Raw genomic sequence first — 12,565 nt, 5'->3', positions numbered from 1 at the left:
TGTGAGTACCCCTGGTGTAGACCATGTAGCTGGTCAGATCACTATCTGATCAGTTTTGAGATCCCTGGGCCCAGTCGACCAAACCTCCTACCTCCAGTGTGGAGGATGGTACGGAATTGACACAAGATAGAGGACGCCAGTTTGAGGGAGGCATTATATGGGACAATGCACCCAGAGAAACAGTCCGGGGACCCGGGAATGGAGTACTAGAAATTTACATGGCGGCTGAGGACAGCCATTGACAAGATGGCTCCTGCCCAGAGGGAAAGGATAATGAATAGAGTGAAGGGTGCTCCATGGTATACAGAGGAATTAAGAGGGGAAAAACAGGCCCTATGACAGTGTGAAAGGCATTGGTGGAAATTAGACGATCCGAAGGCCCGGGAGGAATACAAAGCAAAACTAGCCCTCTATAAAACATCAATCATTGATCGTTGACGATTAAGGAGACCACGTATACTCAGAAGGAGGCCTTCAATGTACTAAGGGAGTTGAGTCAAAAGAAGGAACAGAGGACAGCTGCCAACTTGGATGACTGCAACAAGATTCAGGACTTCTTCCTAGCTAAAGTTCAAGATATCCTTATAGAAATAGGTAACACTCGCATAAGCCCTGGCCCTCTATCAGTGGTAAACCCACCGGACTTTCAGGGCTGTATTCTCTCCGTTTTTCTTGCTCTAGACTAAAACGGTTTAGCGCATATTATGGCCAAAGTGAAATCAGGGTCACCAGAAGACCCCTGCCCTCCCAGGGTGTTCAAAGTGGCCCTCCCTGTGGTAGGGCCAGAGATGCTGTCCCTACTAAACTTGTCCTTGGCAACAGGGAAGAATCCTTAAAAATTTAAGGAAGCTATGGTGACTCCACTGCTGAAGAAGGCAGAGACGGACACCAATAACTTGAAGAACTTTCAACCTATTTCCAGACTTCCATTACTGGCTAAAGTACTTGAGCAGCATGTGCTCAGAGCACCTTTGTCCTTTTTGGAGGAACATCAGCTGCTACATGCACTGCAAGCCGGATTCAGGGCCCACAAAAGCCATGAGCTGGTGATGCTCTCGGTGCTGGACGAGCTGAGGCTTGCAACCGACAAGAAGAAATCGTCGTCGCTGATCCTTTTAGATCTCTCAGCCACGTTTGACATGGTGAACCATGCTCAGCTGTTGGCCCGTGTTCGGTGGCTTATTACAGAGAATATATGCTTGCATAGAAGTACTGTAATATGTTGTTCTCCTACCTAGCGCATCCTAACCTAGCATGTCTAGTGTGTGTGAATCTGCCAAATCCTTTTAGGGTGATCTAACACCCAGTTTCCTGTGGGTGAGTGTCATCAGGCTGTCTGTCTTGGTGGAGGGCTAGGCAACATCCCCCACATGAGGTAAACAGGAATCAGATGAGCGGGAGTTCCATCACGGGTCGGCCTCTCAGTGCCAGCGAACAGCTCCTCTGTCTAACAAACGACCCCTGTCTTATGTATAATAACATCATCCATGTAACTATGCTGATGAACCAATCATGCCTCTATTGTTTATTCCATTGTAATAGCTCTGTTGCCAAATGGCCAAAACAAATAACAACATTTTGCGTGATGAACTTTACCCAAGGTGTTTGATGGTGTGCCTACTAAGTGTAAGCAAAGTGAAGTTCCAATAATATTATCCTAAATTTGCACGCAAATGACTGTGTGCCAAATGTAATCATGTTTAAGGAGAGATTGTAATTAAGAATGTGAGCATGTAAAATGGCGTTTCTATCCAGGCCTAATGTAATCATGTGACAGCATGGTGGGGGTTCGAGTCTGTGAATCCAACAGGAAGAAGGCCTATTCTCTTCTTTAAAGGCAGGCAATGTAGTTTACGATGAGTCTCCATAACATGATCAAATTTGATAGTCCATAAAACAGTTTCACTGCCATATTTTGGGCAAACTGTAATCTGCCAGTAGTATAAGAGGGGCGCCCTAGGTCACATGTATCAGAGTATTCAAGCCTGTAGAAGATGGCAGGACCAACCATCGGTGCTCTCCGCTCATTAACAATAAGAGGAAAAATCGTTCTCAGGAGGTTTAGAAGAATAAAACCTGCCAATACTATGGAATTGACCTGTTCTGTTAAAAGGAGCTCCATGTCAAATCGGAAGCCAAGGTTCTTAACAAGGCCAGTCAAGCAAGGACTGTGCCCAGCCAGATGAGCCAGAAAATAGCATTCTATAGGTAGCTAATATCTCAGATCAGTTTTGTTGACATTACTTTAAGAATGCTAGTGCGCATCTAAGTTTGGATCACAAAAAGCAGGACTGGATGGTATGCGGAAATCTAGTCTGAAGATAAGGTGAGTTTCCTAAGCAAAAGACATACAGTGCAGTCCAAAAGATCTGATGATAATGGGAGGAGGGTCGAGCACGTGCCTGCAGTCAGTTACTCGAGTACCACAGCTTGGTCAGCACCGCCGTCGCAGCTCCCACACACCGCAGGGGTCCGCTCAAGGTGGTTGAAGCAGTAAGAACACTGCAGGAGTGGTGTGGTGAAGCTGCAGTGCAGTGCCATGCAAACAAGAGTAAAGGGACAGTGAAGACAGTGAAGACAAGTGAAGACATTCACTGGCGAGTTTGGATACAGTCTAAGGGGACTGCAATGCCACTTCCTTCCAAGCTCCCGCTAAGCTCCCGCCACCCACGAGCTCTACGGGGGCCGAAAACAACAACCTCCAGTGCCCCCACTGTGGCGCCATTCATCGCGTCACTGTGAAAGCACCGGGAGGCGCTTAAAGATGCTCACGGGCTCCGGCGGCGAAGCCCGGGCCCGTTTGAGCCCGTTGGAGACCGACGGAGACTGGGCCTCTGACATCCCCAGCAACGCAAGGTCAGCCATACGGTTTAATTGCTCTTGTTAACTGTTGATGAGAGGAGTGACACTTGGTGGAAACTATAGTGCTATACTTGCGATGTCCGTACACGAAGGGAAGGGGAAGGGGAAGAAAGCTGTAATGGGTGGGATTGTTACTGTTACCAGGACTCTTGACCATTTCATAACAATAGCAACATCAGTATTGGCGCATGAGATTGCATTAACCGAGCGCCATTTCTCACTGGATCCGGTATTTTCCAAAAGGTCATCTCTGGGGGGACTGATGTTGGCACATTCTCCGGAGCAGCCCATACCCATAGAAACCGACTTTGGGGATTTGGAGCAAAGTGGTAGCCTAATTCCTCGGGAACCTGTGAATACACCTACGGTCCAGGAGCTTGGCTCTTTTGATTTACTCACGGATACATCCCCGTCATGCACTGATAGCGGCACAGCTACCCGTGCAACCACAAGGCTCGCACCTCTAATTTTGCCCCAACCAACGGACCTCGCACCGGGAGCGGCCTCTAAGAGGAAGCGAGGAGGGGGCGTACAGAGGGAAAAAAGTTCAAAGGCGCCTAAAAATAATAATAAGAACAGTGACCAGGCGACCACAGTCCCTATATGTTCTGAAGCGCTCCAGGCAACTTCTCTCGGACTAAACACTTCATCTATGGGTTCTGTTGCCTCTTCCTTGCCCTCATTTGAAGATGGATTTTGGTTAAAAGTAGGGGTCCTCATAACCTCATCCATGCAGCCTTTTTTTGATAAGTTGTTATCAATTGAGGATAAATTGTTAAAACCTGAACAGTCGACAGTAACTAATTTTGATTGTATCAAGAGTAGTCTGGGGAGGAGTGCCCAGGCTAACGAAGTGATGACGAATATAACTCGGGAGTCTGTAGTCTCTAAACACACATTGCCTACCTTAACTACATCTAACACAGCGGATGCTTCACTTAGTGGGAGTGATGTAGCCGGATCTACCTCCTATAGCGGTGTAGTGGCCCAACGAAGTACAGGCTGTCCCCGTGGTGAAAGAGCAGTACAGCAATCTTTGGGAGGGGGTTTGGCACAAAAATAGCTTGGAGGACTAAAGGAAAGATCTAATCCTAGTGAGTCTAAGCATATTTTGCCATTTATTGATTTACCCCCTGATTCCTCACCATATGTCGTCGTACTGACCGGGGTGCCTGAACTAGACAAATGTTGTGTAGAATCTTACAATGAACTAAAAAATAAATCTATTAATTGGCTGAATAATAACAGACCTCTCCCGCCGAATGTGCAAAGTCAAATCTTGTTTGCCCGTAGAGTAAGCTGGGTGGGTCAAAGAGTGAAAGACTTAGCGGGCAATTGTATTGTTATTAATTTTAGAGACAGACGGGTGGTCCAACATATATGCGAGTGGTCTCACCAAAGGACAAAAACTGGTATCCAGTCTTTTGACTAAAGTTACTTTTATCCTCCCCCAACCACCATGGAGAAATTTGGACATCCAGGCAAGAATTGGGAAGGGAGAGCCCAGTTAGATAATGCATTCAATAGAGGAGTGAATGATGGTATTTAATTTGCATCCAGTATCCCCCTCAGCAATAGATTTAGTGTCTTAGACCAGGTGGATTAACTGACCCCCACTGACTTCCGCACACTTATCACGGACAAACAGCCGTGTAATAGTACTTTGGGTATGGGGGCTGAGGTAATAAACCAACAGGCCGTCCTAAGCTATGAGAAGGTGAATGAGGAGACAAGCAAAACCACTAAAGTCAGCAACAGTGGGGAGGTGGGGAAATCCTTAGATGCACCCAAGAATAGTATTGTTACAACCAGTAAGGTGGCACTAAACTCCGAAACACTCGGGACTGCTGATAACAATTGCGAGCCCCTAGAAGTCATAAATAGGGGATTTTATGAAGTGACCTATGAGAGTGAGTTGGAAGCAAGATCACATGGCCCCAGGATCCTGTCGTGGAATATTGCGGGCCTAATGTCCAGATTGGATTTCCCCGACTGGGGCGATTTCATAGACTCCCACGAGATTTGCTTATTCCAAGAAACTTGGGCAGTAAGACCATTATATAGAGTAGGTTTTGTAGCATATTGTGAAGCGGCAGTGAAGGGCCCATGGGATAGACCATAGGGGGGTTTGTGTATTTGGGTAGGTACCCACTTGGGTTGTACGGTGAAGAGAATAGAAACTCATTCACCTGACATTTTCTGTATTCTTCTCACCCATAGAAACCTTCCAAAGCTGGCCATTATCAATGTCTACTCTCGCCCAGTTAAATATGGGCAAACTTCGCCGATGCTAGATTGTTTGGCTGTTCTTCTTAATTTACCTGTCTGGGGAAGCATATTTTTTAATTGGTGGGGATTTTAATTGTCACTTTGAACCCCTCAGCGGGTTGTCAACACCTATTACCAGTGACGAGGATTCATCATGGTCAATTCCTGTGTCTAACGCGTACCCGATAAGGGGGTGGACCCCACTAGTCTTGCAATTAATCTCTCTTACCCTCACCTATTCATTGAGGGCATGTAATGGTCGGTTCCCTGACGATAATACTGGGCATCCCACCTTCGATAGAACTGGACAGGCAACAATAATTGATTATATTTTAAAAAATGTTGAAATTTGGCATAAGGTTGCAAAGTTTTCTGTCCTCTCCCGTGATGAAAGCGACCACAATTCATTGGTCGTAACCCTAGATAGCCATGTAGTGGAAGTAGGGCAAGACCTGGGACAATTTGATAGTGGTTGAAGGAGGGAGAAGAATACGCTGGTGCTCAATAATCCAAGCTCCAGAAGTAATGGCGGATATGTATACTAGCAATATTCCCTTGTTAGAAAAAGCAAGTCTTGTCTCTGGAAGTAGTGCTAATTTAGAATCCGATGAAGATCTAGACAAAATCCACCTTGATATGGTTGCATGCCTGGCGGATTTATTTTATAGCAGTAAGCCCAATAAGAGTAACCATCGCAGAGATAAAAACCCCTGGTACAATAGGTCATGCAGGGATGCGAAGAGAGCCCTGTTGTGAAGCCTGAGGGGGGGGGGATAGCATGCAAATAAGGGAAGCAACGGTGTTTTAAAAAAAAATCCTTTTAGCTGTGAAATTTGAATGGGAAATGGAAAGATGGCAGGCCATTAAGAATGCCATGGACGTTAAAGACACAAGAGCTTTCTGGAATTTAGTCCACACCGGGAAAATAGAGTGTAGGTCTACCCTCGAGCCTAATATTGCTGAGGAAGCCCGGCGTCTTTATTTTAAAGATTTATATTCAAGCCCCTATAATGGACCTAGCAAGAGTGGGATATCGGGTTGTTGTCATAACTTTGATTCCCTTGGGGATATACCTCCATGTACCTTGGCTGAGGTATTAACTGCCTTAGCCAAAATACTGCCAAACAAAGCTCCTGGGCTGGATATAATCCCCGGGGACCTGCATAGAAATGAACAGATTGTTTGGGCCCCATACCTCCAGACATTATTTAATGCCATTCTTTATGGCATGTCACCCCCCCTACGTGGGTCGGGGCAGAGATCGTTCCTATTTATGAAAAAGGGTCTCCGATAGAACCGGCAAATTACAGGCCAATCAGCCTCATCGATGTAACTCTAAAGATTTTTGCTAGAGTCTTACTGGGAAGACTCCAGGAATGGATGGAAGACCTTAATATTTTAACTCCTTTACAGGCAGGCTTCAGATGTAAAACATCTACTATAGATCAGTTGTTTAGGCTTCAATTGATCTATTGGAAGCATATAGTTTTGGAGGGTGGTAGTCTGTACCTTACATTCGTGGATCTTAAATCGGCGTTTGACATGGTGGATCGTGATCAGCTGTGGGGAATCTTGCTGGATATGGGAGTACCACCATACCTCTGCCACCAGTTTAAACACCTCCATGAGGGAACATTTGCTAGGGTAAGGTTCAGCAAGAATGGGAAATTAACGGCTCCTTTCCCTGTAGGAAAGGGGGTGAGGCAGGATTGTGTGCTTGCACCAACCCTTTTCTCACTCTTTCTCAATGGGCTAATAGGAAACCTTCTTGCCGTTAAGGACATTGACTCCCCAAAACTAGCCAACCGCAAATTTCCTACCCTAATGTTTGCGGACAACACCCTGCTCCTCTCGAAATCACCTATGGGGATGCAGCGTGTATTAGAGGAATTTAGTCGGTTTTGTTAATGGAGGAATTTGATAGTAAATATTAAGAAAACAAAATAAATGGTCTTCAACGCTGACTCCATAAACTGTCCGCACCCAAGAATGGATGATGGACCTTTAGAAAGGGTTCCTATCTTCGATTATTTGGGCCTCACACTAAATGACAAAATGGGGTGGGGACCCCAAATCAATAATCCTAATTTAAAGCTAATTCAGGCAGTCGGGGGGATTTTAAAGGTTTATAAGAGATGCGTCCTAAAGGTTATAAGCCCGCCTGTAGAAATCTACAAGGTTCAAGCTAGGGGGCCAACTATGTATGGGGCCGAACTTTGGGGACATAGCTTAGTTAATGCCCTCACTATAACAGAAAATAATTTTATGAGACAAATCCTGTGTTTGCCCAAAAGTACTCCTTTAATGCCACTAAGGATGGATTTGGGCATCCTTCCCATTGCAGACCTAATTGCTTCATGCCCACTGCTTTATTGGCGACGGCTGTGGAGTACGCCAGAGCTAGGACACTATAGAGAGGAATTAAAGGCTGTAATGTCCACTCTGGGGGCGGGTAGTATCCCGTGGTTCTCCTTTTTTAAGAGACTCATTCCGTGCGATAGGAAGGGAGGACCTATGGTCGGCACCTGAGGAGTCAAGCTCAGCTATTTCAAAAAAATCCTTGGTTTGTGTACTGAAGGAGTATAAATTGTCACGCATTTTACAGACCGCTAACTCTTCTAGTTTAACCTATGGGTTCCTGGACATAAAACAGCAATACAAATTGGAGCAGGTGTTGGATTTTATTCAACCGCCAACAGCAAAAAAACTGTTTTTGCAATTTAGATATGGGACGCTGCCGCTCCATGCACTTACCAAAAAATGGGCAGGCGCTACCACCCACCTTTGCCCGGGGTGCCTAGTAGAGGAGGAAACTGTAATTCATGTGTTGTTCTTCTGCTTGGCACATAAGTGGGCAAGGTTAAAGGGTGTTACTCAACTGTGTAGGAACCTAGGTGTTAGAAATTATAAAGAATCCTACAGGGTTTTAATATCTGATACTAACCCTGTTTTTGTTGTTGCAATTTCTAAGTTTCTTTTTGCAATGTGGTGTAAGTGAAGGTATCTATTGAAAAATCAATGTGAGAATTAGTAATACCCGCTCCCACTTGTCAACTATTGTGACCCTAGTTTTGGCAAAAACCTAGCCTGTAAGCATAGGTATTTTATCACACAATTCATACGAGATCTATTAAGACCTGCTTTTAATTAGCTGCTACTGCGACTTAGGTTTATATAAAAACATAGGCTGTGATTTTCCTTTTACCTTTTTTTGCTTAATTTATATGTTTAATGATTGGTTTGCACTGATTAAATTTCCCATAGAGATGATTATCATTTTATTCCCCTGTTTCCCAATGAATGATTATTACTGCTAACTATGCGTGTACTATTTTATAATAAGTGGTTCTTACGACATTGTATTCTTTCTAGATATTAATTTTAAGTGGTTGTGCATATGTATGTACTTTTATGGCCGCAATAGCCGAAATAAAGTTTCATGAATGAATGAATGATAATGATCACATGTATGGGTGTGCTAAATAATTAGCTATTTCATAATTACACACATTTTCAGAAAAATTCACAAAGTTGTACAAAATTGCATGAAAGGCAAACCTGTCGTTTAGTTCTATGTTTTAGCGTGAACTGCATCTTTGTGTAAATTTCTGATGGAAGGATGCATTTTGCTGTAATATTAGCAAAAAAATGCAAGTCAGTGACACTAACTAAGGGCAAAGATAGAGGTGCTTTCTACCTTGATCTTGAGGTTGGATTTCTTAAATAAGGGTTTGGCTACATTTTCCAAAAGTAATACAGATGTCAACTTTGGTATATTAATGTCACGTCTCAGAAATGCACATTTGAGGTAATGAAAATAGAATAATCTGACAATTTGTACCTGTAAAATGCAACACCAATTTACAGAAACTTTCAGCACAAATTCAATAACCATAAAATGAAGCTACAAATTCACCATGCGCTGAAAAATGTCTCCATAGCGACCGATTATATAGAAGAAAAATACATGCATCAACTATGGTATACAAACATCATGTCTACGAAATACCTATAGGGGCAATGTGTTAAGAATAATTAGACAGCTAGATCTTGAAAAATGCAACGTTATTTAATGTGAATTGTAACTAGAAATATTGCAACTAGAAACTGGTGAAACAGAACACTGCATGAAACAACCATTGCTTTTAACCGAGGGCACCCTTTCACTCCTGGGTCACTTGTGAATTGGGAAATACAAGACCCAAAGAAGAAACAGGCAAACCATAAATGCAGCGGATCACTGTGAGGTAATATTAACAGTGAGGAGGGACTGCTTTGTTTAGCCCGTGATCAAGGTCCTGCAGGACTGAAACGTGTTGAGATTATTCACTGTGTGATCAGTAATCAAGTTAACGTAAATCAACTCGCGAGTGAGGTTATAAATATATATACCTATATATATATATTTACTTAATATGGTATTAAAATACTGTTCTTTCAAGCATGGAGTAATTGTGGCTGGATATCCCACTCCATAATTTGGCATCACTTGGGTTATACTATAGCTGGCTTCCACATCCACACCACTTCCTTGTTGGTAGGCCTTGACTATTATTCCAGTCTACCCCAATGACCAAAGTAGGCTTTGGAGGCTCACAGTCAGCACAGCCCATGTACCACAATCCTAGACTATTGGGTACAAATGTAATTGTTCTTTTATATCATGTGTGCTGCTGCTATTTTACTAATCAGGGAAAAGCCCAAAGAGTTCTTCCTATACCTTGACCATGGTCTAGATATTTAGGGCCTGATTTAGCTCAAGGCGGGACTCCATCGTCCCTCCGTGGTAGCAGCTACAAGTACTCCATTGAGCTGATGGAGACCCGCCAGACGTATTTAGATGTGGGCTGGTTGAACCGTCGTCCGCATCAACAGGCTGTTTACCTTCGCATAAGCAGTGCTCCTTCGACGAAGCGGCAGACTCCTCTGCTGGCTAACAATACAACGTCGCCGTAAGGATGGCGACTTTGCTCCGAGCCCATTTAGATTTCCCTGTTGTGCTGACATTGTTCTAATGGTGGTTTCCTGACGGAATGAGTCCCTGGTGGAGTGGAGACTGGTACTACTACTTACTAATGTGTCACTGCATATATATGTTGTGATTGCTTCAAAATGTATGTAGGTAATGTGTTATGCTTCTTTTTTATATATTGCATAGCACACAAACAACACTCTCACACACTATTAAATTCTCACCCACAGGCACCACAAGCACAACACCCATCAGCACCACAACAACTTAATTGTTTTAATGTCAATACATGTGTGTTCATTTTACCTTGATAAGTTGTAAAATGAACACAAATGCATTATACATAAGAAAAGAATTGCATGCAAGAGCAATGTAAAAATGCACGTGGCTAAAGGCATTGTCAACACGTGATTCATAGTAACACAAGTGTAAATAAAGATCCCAGCGATAACTGAGTTAATTAGCGTTATGGTCAAGTAGGAGCAGCAAAGGAAGTAACCGGACAATGTGGTTCAAGATGGAAACAGAAATAGGAAACAAAAAGTAAGGTACATTTCTGTTTCATTTCCTTCAATTCCGCCAACTCAAAATAAGAGGTATCCCTGCCACAGTTTCCTCGACAGAAAGGAACATCGTGATTCCCCGGCACTAATCTTGGCTGGACACCCGCCGACAGCCACCTCTGCCTATGACCAATTGACGCGGAAGAAAAATCCTTGTTGAGTCGGAGGAACTCGGACGGTATTTCGTCCACAGACCGCCAACATCGTATATAGAGTGGGCGGACCGCCAAGTAGGTGGGCGGTGAAACCGTTGAAAAAGTGCTGGCAGGACAAGATACGCGAAGATATAAATCAGGCCCTTAGTCCCTTTCCAAATTTCTCTCCTTTAGTTGTAATAATGGAAAGTATCTAGAAAACTGCTGAACAACTACATGAGTTTCACTTTTTTGGGTGGCTGTGGTGCTATACCTGGCCATGCCTGACCTTTGGTCCATGTAGGACATGCATTAGGGGCCCATTGGGCACAGTGGATAGTGAGCAGCTAAATGTATGCAGTTTCATCATGCAAATGGGACACAGGAGCACTTAAGACACTGGAGATGGTTGCTTGGCCTGGGCAGGCAGTTTTTTGATTGTGAGGTTCTTGGTGATTGGAATGATCCTGAGTGTTCGGGAGGAGATATGGGGCCCCATGCATCAACCTAAAACCGGTCACAAATGGGCAGATTCGCAGAATCTACCCCTTTGGACTGGTATTTTTGCATTTGTGATGCATCATCCCAAATGCGGAAAATCCCAATTTAAGGAATCGCTAAATTTGCGATTACTTAAATTGCGATTGCATTTAAGGAATCACAAATTGCAATTCTTTAAATGCAACACATTGAACAAACAAAAAATTGTGATTTCGCAAATATGAATTGCAAATCGCTGTCAATCTAAAGTTGATAGTAATTTGCTATTTCTTTGAAAAATGCACGAAAGTGCATTTTTCAAAGTCACATGTTGCACACACACATGCCCTTGGGGCAAGAGTGTGCGCAACATGTGGATAAATTGTAATTTCAGGGGTGCAACAGGGTATCCTTTTGGAACCCTTGCACCCTTGAAATTGCATGCGCAATTTGCGAGTACCTATCGGGTACTCGCAAATTGCGCTTGCAATTCCCATTCTGGGCCCATAGAAATGAATGGGAATCAATTCCTTAATTTCGACTCGTAATTTGTGACTCGCAATGAAGGAATTTGTAGGAATCGTAAATTATTTTGGGATTCCTACATGCATAGGCAATAGCGATTCTTTAATCGCGATTCCTTAATAATCGCAATTAAAGAATCGCTATTGTCTATGTTGATGCATGTGCACCATGGTCTAGTGGTCAAGTAGCAGTTAACTTTAGAATCAAAAAGCCCAAATATATATTTTTTACATGTTCATCGACATGACTGTGTTATCTTGGACAATGTACTATTTATACTGCCCTCTGCCTCACTTCACTTATATGAGAACAGCGTGAACATTTAGACAAAGGCTGGGCACCTAAAGGTGAATTTATGTGTGTTGCGTCTTGGAGCTTTACTAGGCAGATCAGATCAGAATCCTTGCCAGGAAGGGAAGGTACTGTCTTTCCTGAGAACATCAGGCACTGTGCTACATGTTTTATGTAAGCATTTTTTGTGTAAAGAATTCTAGGAATTACTGACAAATGCCAGTGTGTACATAACTGGAATGCTGCTGTATGCCATGCAATACACTTGTGTTGTCAAGGCGTTATAGACTGCATTAGTATGTGAACGTCTTCGGATTTTAAAAGCTGTATCTGGATAAATGATAGAAGTGCCCCTAGCATATCTGGATTACACTTCAGTGAAAAGAAATGCGATAACTACATACACATTTATCAGTTTTCATAACTGTTGTGCCTTTATGACATCACTGCATTTTATGCACAGTTCTAAA

This window comes from Triturus cristatus, chromosome 5_2 (assembly GCF_964204655.1).
Source record: "Triturus cristatus chromosome 5_2, aTriCri1.1, whole genome shotgun sequence".
Classification (NCBI taxonomy): domain Eukaryota; kingdom Metazoa; phylum Chordata; class Amphibia; order Caudata; family Salamandridae; genus Triturus; species Triturus cristatus.
This window is presented reverse-complemented; position numbering follows the sequence as displayed.